Source organism: Ursus americanus, chromosome 23 (genome assembly GCF_024610735.1).
Source record: "Ursus americanus isolate L20-20 chromosome 23, mUrsAme1.1.p, whole genome shotgun sequence".
NCBI classification, from domain to species: Eukaryota; Metazoa; Chordata; class Mammalia; order Carnivora; family Ursidae; genus Ursus; species Ursus americanus.
The window spans coordinates 27,553,531-27,570,984 of NC_142149.1; positions in this window are offsets into that span (position 1 = coordinate 27,553,531).

Consider the following 17,454-nt stretch of genomic DNA (forward strand, 5'->3'; position numbering starts at 1 on the left):
GATACTACAGGAACTCAACACTTGTGGGGATATTTCTATTTTCTATCAGTTTCACCTAGCTAGAGTTGGCAAAAACATACAGCTCTTGGTTTAAACGAACAAACAAACAAACAAAAAACACACTAATATATTTTGAGAAATCATTCTGCCCAGTGGCAGGAAGTAATAAAATTTTCACAGGGGCAGTTGCCACAAGTGAATATCTAGTCTTTAGCATTTGCTTAGGCTGACAGTCCAAAGAAAGAGTCTTATCTTCACACTGGCCCTTGCCTGTCCTCAGCTCTCTGAACGGACATCTAGCAAACAATTCCATGGCACACCTGCTAATGCCATTTATCTGTCTTAGCCACAGGGCTCCTCCAGGTCCTTCGACATGCACTGTCGCATCTCTGCCACAGTCAGCCCTACAAGGAAAACATTGGGCTCTTAGCAGCCACTACCAGAGACATGCCCTGAGGCTCTGTAGGCTTGGGTTCAGCCATTGCTTGGCCACATGCAGCTCTCTCTACAATTGTAGAGGACTCAAACATCTTGAAACCCAACCAGGAATCTGCTCATGTGACTCCTTGGGTCCTTAAATCAATCATGGTAGGGACTGACCACCCCCCTTGAGGGTACTTTCAAAGGGAAGATGATACACATCATACTTCTATTAACCCCTGTCCCTCTATTAACCCCTCTCATGTTCTCTCCCATTCAACACCCCTTGGTATCTTATTTGGGCAAGCAGGCAGGAAAAATTCTGTTGTTTAAAGAATGGACTTTATAGCATGAGTCCTATAGGTCCATACTTTAGAAAACCAAAAACTTTCCCCCTTGCACTTCTGAAAACCTTTTCTTGCAAGACCGCAGTCTCTAATGTCCAATCTAAAAACTATTTTAATATCCGAAAATGGAATACTGACCCATTTATTTTTCCCTGAATCTCTACGTAGACAACCCTCTCCTAAAAAGTATAATCCCATAAATTCCTAGCTGCTAGGGTCGGGGCTGAGAGTACAAGAAAGTGTGTTTCAAAGATGAGGGCAATGAAGGAAAAGGTATAGATACATCAGTCAATAATTCATTACATTCACACACATGCCTTTTTCCTCATAAAAACCAAAGCACCAAGGGAAGAGATGGTGTTATTCTTAGTGACTCCTGTGTCCCCAGCACCTAAAACAGTACCTGGTACATAAATGAAAATAAATATTTGTTAAATGATGAATTGTACATCGGTGGCTCAACGATTTCCCACCAACACAGTCATTCAGAAAAATAGGCAGCGATAAAATAGCAAAGGGAAGAAATCTGAGAACATGGATATTTAAAAGAATATTTAAAAGGATAGTGGAAAATTGTCAGTGACAGGGGATGAGGAGGAGAGGTCAGAAAAGTAGAAGAAACCCTCCACCCCCCCCAAAAAAGTGGCACAGGAAGCATGGGAGGAGAGAATTAAATAGAGAATAGTTTATGAGGTTAAAAAACAAAACAAAAACCAAAATCCAGTGATTGAATAAAATAAAGACTTAAGAGTAGGTGGGTGGATTCTGACAATTGGTAGGTCATTAATAACATCTGAGAGAGCAGCCAGAGTGAAACGGTCGGTCCAGAAGTCATTTTGCAATGGGTTGAAGAAGTAGAGAACAGCCTAGATAATGAATGTGAAAGTGCTTCATGGGGGCGCCTGGGTGGCTCAGTCAGTTAAGTGTCTGCCTTCAGCTCAGGTCACGATCCCAGGGTCCTGGGATGGAGCCCCACTTCAGGCTCCCTGATCATCGGGGAGTCTGCTTCTCTCTCCGCCTTTCCCCCTGGCTTGTGCTCTCTCTCTCTCTCTCTCTCTCAAATAAATAAATAAAATCTTAAACAAAACAAAACAAAACGTACTTCATGAAATCAAAACCACCTTACAAATACAATTAGGACACACAGCTTGTTAGATTCAGGGTCTGGCTGTTGCTCATTCACCAGACTTCTGAATTCAGGGTTTTTTACTTTTTACTTATTTCTATTCATTTTTTTGTCATCAGACACACGCTTCCTAGGGCTTTAGCAGACTGTTGCAATCAAGGAGAACTTAAGGAAACAGGTGTCCTTACATTTTAACAGTCTTCTTGTACCTTAACCTAATCTTCCATCTATGTCCCAGGTGTGAAAAAAAATACACTATCATTAAACAATCTTTAAATATTCCCCACTGTTTCTCCCAAAGGTCATCTCCCTCCTGCCAACAGTTTAGCAGCTTTACTTTAGCCTCTCGAAAACTTCTGATTTGTTCAGGCAAAATTGATATAAATTTAACTATGGCCTTGACTCTAGCCGTGAGATTCGGAACACAGTCCACCACGTGGCCATCCCTTAGAACTGGATCCAACTGCATTACTTTCAATACCTCTTCTTTCCTGACTCCTCTCTCCCTGATTTCCATTTTGTATAGATTCCCTATCAATCGAGCCAGCTTGTGACATGTGACATGGACTTGAACTATTATTAATCATACTCTGAAAGGTTTCTTTCTCTGACCTGAGCTGGTACTCCTCAAATGACCTTCTTCTTATTCTCCTTGTAATGACACCTAATTGTCAAAACGTTAACATAAGGCGAAAAATGAGCAGTTTTAGATTAGTTATATATAAATGATTCAGAAAGTAATACATTGAGTATATTAATTTGTTTTTTTTAGAGACAACACTAGCAGATATTAATATTTAAAAGACACTGTCACTGTTTGAAATTTTTCTACCAGAACCCTGTAACTTAGCTGTTTAGCTCAAGAATTGTTTATGAAGAAAAGTAATCAAATGAAGTAATTCCGTATTTATTTTTATCGGCAAAACAGTGACATCTATTGTTCAACGTTATATAAAATAGAATTTAAAAACTAAAAGCAATGCAGTTTTTTATGGGATTCATTTCAGAATAACTCTCTCAAATGTACTGTTTCAAAAAAAACTAATAGGTGATGTCTAAAAATTCATTTTTAATATAAAATCAAATCCAGCTCCTTATTTAGGAGTTTCCTAGAACGTTTCCTCACTATTCAAAAGGCCCAGGATCTAGTTGTTAAAAATAGGGAGGGGGAAATAAGGCAATAAAAATATGAGATGCAATTCGGAAAGTTAACTCCATGTTACAACAGATGTACTTTTCTCCTCACAAATCACTCAAATATATACGAATGAAATCTGTGAAAGCACAAACTGAATTTTGAGTTCAAGGCAAGTTTCTGTTCTCATCTTGCCCCTGTTGTTAACTCAATCTATGAACTAGAAAAGTCGTTTACCCTCTTGGCTACTGTTTATTGTCTTTGAAAATATGGGGCTTGACACGAAGGTGATCAATTTCCTTCTAACTCTCGCTTTTCTCTAAGATATCATTCACTACCATTCAATTAAGCAAAAACTTTACGAGTTGATAACACCAAGGGTCCACGAGGTATTAGAATTCTTAAACACTACTTGTACAAGTATAAATCACTACACTCCCTTTTCAAAGTAATTCGACAACAACGTAAATTTTAAGATGGGCATATCCCATCATCCAGCATTTCCATGCAGTAAACACTCTAGAGAGAATTCTCACACATGTATACAAGGACACATTTTCAAGAACTACATCATGGTAGGGATGCCTGGGTGACACAGTCAGTTAAATGTCCGATCTTGGTCTCAGCTCAGGTAGTGAACTCAGGTCATGAGATCGAGCCCTGCATGAACTCCGCGCTCAACAGGGAGTCTTGCTTGAGATTCTCTCTCCCTCGCCCTTTGCCCCTCCCACTCACGCTCTCTCTCTCTAAAATAAATAAATATATATATTTTTTTTAAAAGATTTTAAGAACTCCATCACTGTAATATTGAAAATGCTGTAGTAAATTATTTATTATAGAAGAATAGATAAAATCTTGCATATATATCTATTGATATACTTTAAAACATATAATGATTGAATCAGAGTAGAATCTATCAACATGGTTAAATCTGAATCAAACAATATTAATAAAAGAAACAAGTTCCAGAATGATAGGTGCCAAGTGATCTTATGTATCATGTAAAAAAAAAAAAAAAAACCCTGCCTAACAATTCCATTCATTTATATGGACACATTATATGTAAAAAAGTATACAACAATCACAAAGATAATAAATATCACTTTCAGGAGAATGTTCACCTCTGGAAGTTAAAGGGAGTAAAAGTAATCAAAGATGGGCACTTAATTTTATGGAATTTGAACTGCATCTGAAATGTTTTCCTGACTGAAAAATAGGAAGCAAATCTGAAACAAAATAAGGCAAAATTAGGAGTTTTTATAAATGAGTGGTAGGTACATTGATTCTTATTAAAAAGTTACACTTTTAGCATGTTTGAAACATTTCATGATTTTGTCATAAAGGACATTAAAATATTAGGTTGAATCTTATAGAAAAGTGAGTCTCTAGCTAAATGAGTCTCTTTCTAAAGGGAGCCAAAATCGATCATTGAGATGTTATAGGGGGAAAAAGAGTTTAATTTTATGAGAAAACATGTAAAAAACATGATATGATTTAAAAGAAAAAAAAAGATCAAACAATTCAATGAAAATGATTACATTTGTGGTCATGTATGAATATGACATTGATTCTAAGCTAATTTATCGTCAACCAACAAAAGAAATAAGTAACCCAACATATGGCCCTTTAAAGAAACCTGAACATGACACTATAAGCATTTTTCAGTGTATGATATGGTGGATAATGTTTCAAAACACTGGAAACCAAAACCTTAATGGGACTTCAAAGAGCTTCTGAGCAGTGGTTCACTCTAGATTTGTGAGACGTTCCATTTGCCGGAAGCTCTAGAGACTGTTAATGGAGAGGGAGAAATTGGAGGCTGCCCATTGTTACCTGGAGTCTTGGCCCCTGAAAACAGTATTTTCTTCTACTATCAGAATATTTTACATTTATTTATTTACTTACTTATTTATTTATTAGACTGTTTTACGTCTAAATAAACTTCTAAAATAATAAACATGACCAAACTGATAATCATTTTTGGAAAAAAAAAATCAGCCTTTGAAAATGTAAGACTTAAAAAGTGAAATTTTAGAGAATGACTTTATAGCAAGCTTTTATTTAAGCTCCAGTCTATAGCTGTGTCCTTCAAATTAAAATATATGCAGCTTCTATATTCATTTTTTTTCAATGATTATTTTTGAACTTATATTACATGACGACACACAGTTGAGTGTTCATCGACCCCTCATAGCCTCCTTAAATAAATGTCATAGAAGTCTTTAAGGTTTATTTATGTGCAAGGGGTGGAGTTGAAGGTGTCAAGAGAGGACACAGAATCCAAGTCAGGTACTAACAGAACAGGACAAGGGGTACATATGTAGCTTCCGTAGTTCTCCGTCCAGCTCACCTGTACCCTTTGTTTCATGCCCCTTCACTTCCACTTCCCTCTTTCCAGCCTTCACTCAAGTAGGAAGGCTGGTTGTTACTTTCTGTTCACATACAAATTTGAAAGCATATGCCACGGTTACTATTTCCTGGTCTGGGATCATATGGAGGAAGCATCTCATGATCTCATGATACCTCCTCACCCTCCACTGAGGCAGTATGTCATGGAATCGGCAGAAGAAGTAGAGACTCAACCATCAATGGTCAACTCCCCATTGACATCCTCACGTGAGTAAAGCGGACTTGAGGTCAGGAGTTGGGCAACACGGATCCATGTAGTTTTGTGCCTCTTATCCTGCTATCTCCAAATATCTCCTTGTTTCCTACTTTTAAAAGTTACCATTCACTTTTATTCATATAAAACGTGTTAACAGTGTTAATATTAATAAAATATATATAAAGTTTCTCTTGCTGACATAAAGAATTACTATCAGCTTAGTGGCCTAAAAGGAAGCATGCATTTATTATCTTACAGTTCCGTGCGTTGGAAGTAGTCCACTATCATTGGGCTAAAATCAAAATGTTAGCTGGGCTGTGTTTCTTTCTGAAGGCTCTAAAGGAAAATCCACTCCATTGCCCTTTCCAGCTCCTGGAGTCTAGCTGCATTCCTTGGCTCCTGGCCCCTTCCCTCTGTCCTGAAAGCCAGCAACGTTGCCTCTCTCTGATCTTTCCTCCATTACCACCTCTCTCTCTGATTAGAGCTTTTAAGGATTCATGCAGTTACATTGGACCAACCCAGATAACCAGGATAATATTTCCATTTCAGAGTCCTCAACCTGAATTACATCTGCAAAGTTTCACCATGCGGAGTGGCATATCTACAGGTTTGAGGGATCAAGTTGTGCACATCTTTTGGGGTGGATTTAAAAACAGTAAGAACATAAAATGAGGCTAAGTGTTGAGAAGTAACCCTTACTTACTTACTTGTCTGGTCCTTTACATATATTATCTTACAGAATTTTCAAAACAATTGAGCAAGTTAGATGATAATATCCAAAGTAAGCAGATAAAAAGAGATCTCAGAGAAGGTTAGTCATTTACCCTATGTCACCTGGTTTAGAAACATCCATTCCAGGAGTTGAACACTGCCTACATTCTGCTATTAAGGCAACAGACCAACCTAAAATTAAGAGGTCTACTTTAGAGGAAGACATATTGCCAACATGCAGAAGTTGAAAATCACACCTTTTTAGTGTAAATAATTTATTTGAAAATCTGACCATTAATGTAAACCTGGCATCATAACGTCTGCTTCTCCTAGAAACACACTCTCAGTAACAGACACTACGGTGTGGTGTCCCGATTGCCCAGTCAGAAAACTCACTACATTTTTGCTGTTCTCTTCCATTTACATCAGCACCAGTCATGGTGAAGACACCATCAGCTCCTCCTGTCTCTTCCTCATACCTATCTCCCAAACGCATCTATTCCCACTGCCACTCCTTTGGTTTGCTTAAGAATCATCCCTCTCATGTCTGACCCCACTCCCCTTCTCACTGGTTCTCCTGCCACCTGTCTTGCCTGCCCCACACCTCATTTTCCCTCATGACAATCAGAGTTGTTCCCTCCATCCCTCTCCCTCTCTCTTTTTCCCTCTTCCTCACTCTCCCTCCTTGTTTCTCCTTATCTTCCCCTCCCCTTCCCTCTCCCTCCCTTCCTCTCTCCCCCCCCCCTGCAAGTGTCTCCCTCTCTCTCAGCGGTGTGCACACACACCTCACCTGGACTCTCCCACAACTGTTCTTCTGGAAAATTCTCAGGTAAAATGTCCCCATGTATGACTTCTGCACATCTCTGCAAAGCATTCTGTGAGTTCCCAAGTCTGAATTAGTTACCCTCATATATGTTCTTACAGCATCATGCACATCGAAACACTTATTACTCTGTAATTTTCTTTTGTGTTGATAGCCTCACTACAGAACTAAATCAGAGTATAAGAGCCATGTCTTCAAATATTTGCAAATTTTGATTACATATTTGCCTTTTCTGAAGGCATAAATACTTACACATGCATCTTACATAATTAGGATTTCTACATATAGTCTTCAATTCAAAGCTAGAAAGATACAAGTATTTAAAATTTCCATAGCTACTGACAAGAAAAAAAGTTACTGAATTTTTATAATAGAGTTATACTTCAAGTTATGGTAAATTTTTAGATTGAGCATAACTGTTACAGTTTCTGCCATAAATTTCCATATTCTAATATGTGTCCATGTAGTCAGCTAGATGACTCCCAAATCATTGCGTTATCCTTCCCATAAATAACTGTGAAGATATGTATGCTTGCCTTCCAAAAAGATGAATAATTGGGAGTGGTTTTTATTCATAAGCACATCAAGTCTGAGACTAAAATAATTAAAAACAAGAATTTTGGTTTAAGTCAATCACCTTCTGGAGCTAATACAAAACATGTTAAACTTGATGGCTATAGTATTTCTTTCCAGGTTGTTCCCTATTGTGTGTAAAATACAAGAAGGGAAATGTATCAAACCAATCTTCTATCCTGAAATTATGTTTCTAAACCAAGTAACTCATTTAATGGACTAAAAAAAATCATTTAGTGTGAAAACAACTGAACGCCTTATATTTTAATTGTTTGTTTTTGAGTGATTTAGCACATGCTGACTGACCATCATAACAATCAAATTAACAAAACAGCTGCAAATGTTAGTTTAGGCTTAATGTGTCTCTTTTCGGCCCACTTACATTTGGCTCCTACTGGAGAATTGAAAGTTTCGTTCTCAGATTTTGTCAATGAAAGTGGATCCTAACTTTGAGGATAGCTGGATATTGCCATGAAACAAAGCAATTATCACGGGATAATAGCAAGAGTATCATATGAAGACAATATAGGGTATACAGAATACATAATCAAAATTATAGAATGCATCTATTTGTCAGACCTATTCGGTACAGTTACTGTCTGCTGCTACAATTTCCACTACAGATGCAAGAAAAAATTGTCCTCGTGCTTTCTGTCTGATTGTGGCAGACAAGACTGAATGGGAGAATGCAGAGAAAATCATGGTAATACAGGAAAAATATGGAGAGATAATTTTTGCAACTCAGAAATAACCTTCTAAATGGTAATATAGTGAAGAGCCTCTTTAACTCCAAAAAATAATATAAAACTTGAGTTAAAATTTCATGTATGTATATGGAAAAGAAAACCATAATGCCATGTTATTCCTCATTGCTGCTATAGAGTCAAATAGAACTGGTTATAGAAGTGATGTATCCATCATCAAAACATTGTTCTTGACTCCTACTGAGTTTCTGACTTCTTCATTATGTAAAAGATATGGATAGATTGGACAGATTATTCTCATATTTTCTTTAGGTTAATTCTCTCACTAAGTTCTGGGCATGGAAAAGGACTGGGATTTTGCCTTGAAAATTCTACCAGAATTTTTAAGTATTTTATATTTTTACATTCCATTGTCATACAAAATGTTATATCTCACACCAGTACTGTGAGCTTGGCTAGTAAGTGTTTTAGTTTTAATTCCCCTGGAATCAGACACTGAGATGAGGTTTTATATGCAAAAGATAGAGTAAGGAAAAAATCCCAAGGAAGTAAAGGAATCCGGAGTAAGGCTGACCTTTTATCAGAAAAAAAAAAAAAAGAGTATAGGGTAACTTAATATCATCTGCATGAAAATTTCAGAGTACAAATTAGTCTCAGAATTCTGATTGGAGATAGGGATTCAAGCTTCCACATGCCCACTGCCTTCAGACATTGGCTATGCCTTTCCAAGGCAGACATGATTTTCCAGGTAACTCTGTCCCATTTGTAGGCAAAATAGGTTTCAATAGCACAAGGGCTGTCCTTTGTTTTGCTGTTGGAAGCAAAAACATACAGAAGTTAGGAGTAGGGAGGGATACATCAAACAGTATTTTTAAAAAGTAATCCAAAGGGATACGAGTGGAACACAAACACTGCACACCACAGTCAGGTTTTACTAGCTTGCGTAAAAGAATGAAAAAACTGATGTTTAGAAAGGAAATATGATTTATACATCACCATCTACAGGTAAAGGTGTAAACAGATGATACAAGACCTCGGCTGTAAATCCTGTGTGGCTCGGATGGGATTCCCCCCCCCATTACATCATATTATACGATAATGTTATTTAGTTTTGTAATTAACATATAACCTTATAATAAAATATGACCTGATATTTTATAGCACTCTACACATTTCTGATTACTTGGAATATTTTATTTTTCTTTGTGTGTGTAGTTTTACATCCAATTAAGCCAGAGGTCACAAACATAAGGTTCTGGTAGATAATATAAATCAGTGAATCAGGACAGATGAGAGAAACAATAATGTACTCTGACCCCCTGGAGAGTTGCTCCCTGTCTAAAGGAGGCAGCCTTTTCTCAGCCCCAGATTATTGTTGCCACAGGAGAATAAAAATACAGCGTTGCCATATCTTCCATGTTTCTAAGCTTGGCCAGAAATCGAGATATTTCACATAGAGTCTCCAAAATAACACATTCCTGTGCAGGTGAGCTGCCATTTTGCTCCCCTTGCGTGTACCAGCAGCTTAAAGCATGTGGCTCATCTAAGTTCATTCACATGAAGCATTTTCTGAGCTATAATGCTGGCCAAACCAAAATGTATACAGCAAAGGGTTTAATTTGTGTGCACTGAGTTCAGGATCCCTAAATTAAGCCAATGCTTCCATGAACTGTAAATCTTATGCAGTTCAATTACAAAAAAAAAAAAAGCTTCTTTTCACATGAGGTATTTTTGGCTTTTTAGTCTTGGTGTGAATCACAAAGAAAAGCGATAGGAGATCTCAAAATCCTTTAATATTGCTCTGAATTCTGCAAAAGTGAGTTTACTCTAAGACTCTCAATCTCATGATACCCAATGTCCCCTCTGATAACATTTTCCTGTAATACCATCTCTCTTATTTCAGAATAAAATTCATAAGAACTATCGAACACTAATACGCATAAGTTTTAATAAATCAATATAAAGCCCAAATCGTAACATAAAGGAGAAAGAAACTAAAGAATATGTATTTCTATGTCTAAAGGCTTGGACATGACTACACTAGAAGATTTGATTAAATAGTTGATGCTTTCACCTATACCTAAAAACGACCATTCATATGTCAACTACAAATGAAGACCGGTAAAGTTCTGGGTATCTGTGATCTAAATTGTAAAACTACTTTGTCTTCAGTAAAATACTTTCTAAAAAGGCAATTAATCCCTGGTATAAGTTTCCAAAAATATAAATAAAGCATATTCTTCCCTTGATTTTCATATTGTTGAGGGTCTGGGAAATGTAATGTACCTAAAAAATCAGCAAAAATATCTGGATTTATGTGTAAAAATGAGTTGGGTTCTGGGTTCAGATAGTTACTAAAACATTTTTAATCTACATGGATGATCATTTAGACATTTGGAAGTCATACATAACATGAGAGAATTCTTCATTCTGCTCAGTCTGCCCTGCATTAAAGGGTTTCTAGCATCCCTTGTTCTTACCTACTAAATGTTAGCGGAGCTTTCCAATTATTGTGATAACCCAGAGTCTTCCAGAGGCACCGAAGTATTCCCTCAGTAAATAGAGACATAAGAATGGTCATATGATTACTACAAAGTGTCAATATCAGGCAGTGGGTAGACTTTCCTCTTCAGAACCAATGTTTTAGAAGTCATCATGAAGACAAAAGCCAGATGATTAAACTAACCAAAAACGTTGAGTGAGTCAGATGAAATAGACCGCACTTTCTTTTCCCTCCGAATGACAGCTAACATGGTTACCTGGGAAAGAGTACAATCTTGAAATCAGCATTAGCCAAGGTTGGCCGGCCCTAAGCAGAGGGTAAAATAATAATTTATTATCCATGAAGAACTCTGTTAATCACCTGCGGCTGACAAAGCAGTAAACTAAAACAATCTCTGTGATGCGTGTGGGTTGTAGTAAAAGGTCAAGATGAATTAGGTCAATTCCTTTCTCCTCTTCAAACACTTTCATGCGTAGCTCTGGCATGTGCCACTTTCTTTGACCCAGAGATCGCCAGATATCCTCTTTAGCTGAGGCTGCGATGATTTAGTGGTAAGGTGGATTTTAGAGAAAAGAGTCTCTGATTTTAAACTTGAAGAGATTACCCAGTGATAATGACATTATCAATGTATGTGTGAACACAGGACTAATCATCCAATGGAGCTCAGATTTTTAAGACAATTTCCAGATCACAGGCTCTGACATGTTGTTTTTTAAGGTAAGTGTTCAGTAAATATCTATTTTGAGTCATATTTCTATTAAATATTTGAGCTAATAGCAAAAAGTATCTTTCTGAAATATAATAATACATGATGGGTTCTGGAAATTTCACAAAGCAAGACTCTGGTTTGAAAATATTAATGGAAGTATTTTCATCAAAAGTCAATAAAAACACATGAAAACATTGAAAAACAAAACAAAACAAAAAACCTAACTTCTTACATTTTACTAAATGCCAGAGGGAAAGACTTAGATGTATTCTCAAATCATATTGCCAGCAAAAAACAAACATTATTGAACAACACAAAATCACGAGAAAAGTATTAGTAGCTCAGGGAGGAAAAAAAGGATAGTCATAGAGCATCAAAGACATGAATTTGACCAAATGAATTATATCGCCACTTAAAGCAAGGCTGGAACCTTCAGATTACGAGTTTACTGAGGAAACACAGTAAGTAAAGAGTTTGATGTCAGAACATAAATTTAAGTACATGGGCAAATGTTTTCCCATATCTCCGGTATATAGGTTTCCCATTTTATTTCTCATCCCTCCTCAGATTTAGCAATCAAAACCTATGTTTTTGACGAGATGGTTGGCTGATGGTTCCTAGAAATTAAGTAAGAAACTGAAAGGTCAAGGTTCCAATCCATACTCAATCTCTGATACATGCAGTTGTGGGCAAGTCGTTTAGTAATTCTAGTCTCCAGAATGGATTTAATTATTTTTTAACCATTTTTAGCCCATAACATTTTATGTGTGCTAAAAAATTACATAAGCGGAGTATTTGTAACCCTATCCCTTTTAATTCACTGGTAGAGTTATTATCGCCATTCAAAAATATTAAAGGGGTTTTCTTGACTAAGATTTATATGAAATGTTAAAGAACTAACACTTAGCTATATAAAATTCTTATTTCTTTTCTAGAAAACTTTCTCCTAATACAGGTAGAGATTTTCTTAATCACTGAACTTTTACCAAACTCATCTGATATGGCAGATACTTTGCTAACCACTGGAGAAACATACCCAAGTCCTTGAAAGAGCTCTTAAGTTACCAGGTAAATACTATATAGGCTGCATATGCAAAAAATTTATAAAACAGAGTCGTGTAGGTTAAATGCCAAGAGAAATCTATGTAGAGGGGTAGAAGGGAACACATCTCACTGAATGGATTATATAAGGCTTTCTCTAAGACTTGGACCTTGAAGAATGGATACTATTTCGCCAGACAGAGAGAAGTTTGCACAGAGAGGGGAACAAGGAGAAACTATTACATGATAGAACAGCTTTCTGTCAGAGAGAATCGCCCTGGGAAAGGTAATATCTTGGTAAATAGTAAGAATTTACATATTTCCTTGAAGACAGAATATATAGATGGAGATGATATGGTATAAGACTGAAAAGGTGAGGTATGATCAAATCATTTAGTGGCAACAGGAAACCTCTGAATATTTAAATTTGTGAGAGTAAAATGAAGAGAGCTGTAGGTTTTTAATACTACTCTAAAAATTTAGACAGTATCATTGAGGGACTACACAATCACGATGAGGAAGAAGAGAGACATTTTTGTAATATGGTGAAAAATTGCAAAGGATTTAGTGACACATAGCTTCCATATTCCCTTTGCCCAGGGCAACATTAGGGAAATGTGAGAGAACACAAGTGTGTGATTTAAATTTCAAACACTGACTATAAACTTTAAAGCTTACAAATCCTAAAAGCTAAATGCCCTCCTCAACATACGAAACAGGTGAATACCTCCCCTAACACTGTGTTTCTCTAGAATCTCTAGAAATTTTCTTGGCCTCCTTCAGCAGCAGCAAGGCTCCATCTATGTGCTTCATGCAGAAGATATATGACTTCTGCATCTGTTTATCCAATTTTCCATGAGCTTAATCTGAATAGCTATCTAATTTATTCTCTGAGGATAGAGTAAAACAGCTTGTCTCTTTTCTGAAAATATGTGGACTGAATTATTTATTTCCAACTTCTTAAGAAGCTTATAAAATGCAGGATGAAAGGTCAGGATTAATTAGGAAAAATGGTGTGAATTTCAGCGGAAGAAATGTATGCTAATTGGCAAAGAACTGCTATAGCCATTACCCTATTGATATTCGGCGAAACTCCATCTGACTGAAAAAAGAATGTCTTCGACTTAACAAGTTGTATGTTGTAATAATGTTGATTCTAGTGTTGAAGTGCATACAGTTTGTAAATAATACAATTTCTCTAGAGTGTCTTTCCCTGACAGTTGTGTTTCCCTTCGTTATCAAAGGCAAAGGAAAGCCACTCAAGATGTTGGCAGTGAACCATTAAGGCCGGTGAACTGGGTTGTAAGGACAGAGGCAAGATTAGGGAAGTTGTAGCCAATACTTCTTAACTCCCCTGTTGTCTAAATAATGCAAGTGTAATGATTATACCTTTTATGCTAATGAGAATTTACCACAGCTTCCCATCCATTTAGAAGTAAGCATTGTGCTGACTGCTGCTCATTGGGTTAATGCATGGTGAAGACTGAGCACTGATCTGGGCATCAGGAAGTAGGAGCTCTGTCTCTTGATTTGAGTCTTTTACTTTCTCTTCTCTGTCTACACTTGTAAGAGGACATTTTGACTTGGATGTATTCTTTTCTTTTTTTTTAAAGATTTTATTTTTTTGAGAGAATGAGAGAGAGAGAGAGAGAGAGAACAAGCAGAGGGAGCAGTAGAGGGAGAAGCAGGCTCCCCGCTGAGCAGGGAGGACCATGGGATCATGACCTGAGCCTAAGGCAGACACTTAACCAACTGTGCCACCTAGGCACCCCCACATTACTGTCTTAAAGAACATACCCTATGATCTCCCTTTCCAAGCTGAATTTTATCTCTAGTTTCTCAACCAGTTATTTCATTTAGATAGATGATAGATAGATAGATAGATAGATAGATAGATAGATAGATAGATAGATGATAGATAGAGATAGAGAGATAGATATAGAGAGATAGATATAGATATAGATATAGATATATTGCCAGGTATTGTCCCTAGTTTGGAATTATAATGACAAATATGCAGGTGAACTGTCCTCAGGGATCCTACAACCAAATAGAAGGAGATAAACATGCAAATACATGTGAATATAATACAGCTTGATTTGTTACATGCTGAGAAATATGTAAGAATCTTCCAGCCCTTTAATCCCTGTATCTTATCTGTCATCTAGTTTTGATTATTCTTCCTTCAAAATTGGAATGAACATAAAGTCTAAGAAGGCAGAAATGGTGCTTGGACATAGTAGCTACTCACTATTTATTAAATAACCTTGCTGAATTCCTGAAATAGTAATGAGAACACTGAAGGTACTGAATAGCTACCTCTTAAATGAATAAACATACATTCTTTTCATTCATTTCTGATGGGGATAAGTTATGACCTTTTGCTTGGACTATTGTAGAAATTCCTTCATCTCCGTTTCTCCCTTTTCCAGCATCCAACAGTAAAACTACCAAATGCATTGCCTCTGAACAACTAGCATCTAATATAAGGATGGACAACCTTCTTCTTTTAAGAGTCACATCGTGAGTATTTTCAGTTTTGTGATCCATATTGTCTCTTTAGCTACTACTCAACTATGCTATTGTAATGCAAAACTAGCTATAGCCAATAGAGAAATGAATAAGCAAGTTGGCCTGCATTCTAATAAAACTATTCACAAGAAACAGGCACTGGGGTGGGGGGAGGTGCCTGGGTGGCTCAGTTGGTTGGGCATGTGCCTTTGGCTCAAGTCATGATCCGGGAGTCCTGGGATAGAGCCCTGCATTGGGCTCCCTGCTCAGGTCTCTCTTGAGATCTCAAATAAATAAATAAAATCTTAAAAAAACAAAAAACAAAACAAAAAAACCCCCAAAAAACAAAAAAACAAAAACAGGCACTGGGACTGATTTGGCTATAGTTCGCTAATTTCTGATTTAATAGCTATCTGAAGTTCCCAAACCATTTTCATAAACATTATTTTATTACATTCATATGATGACATTATAGAGCTTCTGCCCACCTGTCCAACACACAGTAATTGATTTCCTATGCTTAAGGAATTGAGTTATGTACTGGGACTAGGAGAGGAATAAGGCACAATTTCTGTCCTAGGAGAAGAACTCATAGTGAAAACTAACGAGACAAGCCTGTGAACGGGTAGTTCCTACCTGTGAGTGGAGTGTTATATTAATAGTATACGTAGAGGGCTAACGGGATAGAGTGTAGGTGCTAATTATCTTGTCCTTGTTTTGTGCTACAATTACTACTCAGGTCTTCAATGAACAGATCACAGAGTTTATTAGAACTGTCCAGAGAAAATCCATCAAACTTCAAGTCCCACTTCTCCCAAGGTACAAGGTGCTGCTTTATATCTCAAGTGTATATCTGGTGCTACTGTAATTCTTTCAGATTGGTAGCTTGTGGAAGCAGCCTGCCCCCACCCACTCTGACTTCCCTAACAGCTGTAGGGATAAAACATGCTCGGATCTAACATTTGGCAGGAAGCTTACACATAGCTCCCGAAGATCCAAGTTTAGCATCGAGAGTGTGAGTTTTGGAATAAAAGAGTTCCGAATTCAAATTCAGACTCCCATCACCTATTAACATGATGATGCTGGGGAAACATCTCTCGCCCTCCGTTTCTTCACCCATAAAGTAATAATAATTTTAAAAAATAATAAAATTAGTAAAATAAAATAAAATTAATTAATAATATAATAATTAGTAATGAGAAATTTGTGAGAATAAAATAAAATCAAATAAAACCATCAAGTACCTACCTGCTTTTTGGTTTGTGTTTAGTACCTGCTAGTTCTCCTCACTGCTACCTAATGCATAAGCAAGCTATACCTTGGTTCTGATCCCATTCTAGACCCTGTTCTTGCATACTACTACTGCCTGCCATGAACCAGAGAGCCACGGCCTGAACAGACGGTATTTTCACCCACGCCTCATGTTTTCTGAACTTTGCTCTGTATCTAGGAAAAATAAAATGAATTATTGAGATCTAAAATATAATTTTCAACATAAGCAGAACAAAGTATTTAAGATAATAATTGCAATGGCATTAATATTAGTGGTAGCAGCTATGCCTACCGAGTGTGTATTAGACTCCAGGCACTGTGTTAAGTGGTATATTCATTATCTCATTCAATCATTACAAATGACTATTAATCCTTAATATTATTCCGATTTTAAAGATAAAGAATCTAAGTTTAAACAGGTGAAATAGCTTGACTCTAACAAGTACTGGACTTCTCTAGATAGCTACTTTTAAAAGTCACGGCCGGAAGAACTGGTGAGCTCAGCTATCAGTGCATTATAAAAGGACTTTACACAATTAATGTGGAATAGTATCTCGTTAGGTATCCACCTATCTACATAACTACAAATCTACATACCTATGTATCTGTATTCTCTCTCTCCCTCTACCCATTCATCCATCCCTTTATTCTGATTAAAAGTATTATTATCAACATACTTTTTCCAAATATAAATATGTCCTTACAATACACAAATAAATTCATTGATGATGAAGCCTAGACAATTTTCAAAGGATGTGTTTTCAGATCCTTTCCTTATTGTTTTTTTTCTTTTCTTTCTTTCTTTTTTTTTAATTTTTAAATCTGGTCTATGCTGTTATTTTGGTGTCCTTCAGAACTATATGCTTTCTTCAAGCCCTTCTTCCCATCTACTCCAAAAGAATATGGAAGCATTTTAATTGTCACTTTACCAGCACTTCACACACACACACACACACACACACACACACACACAC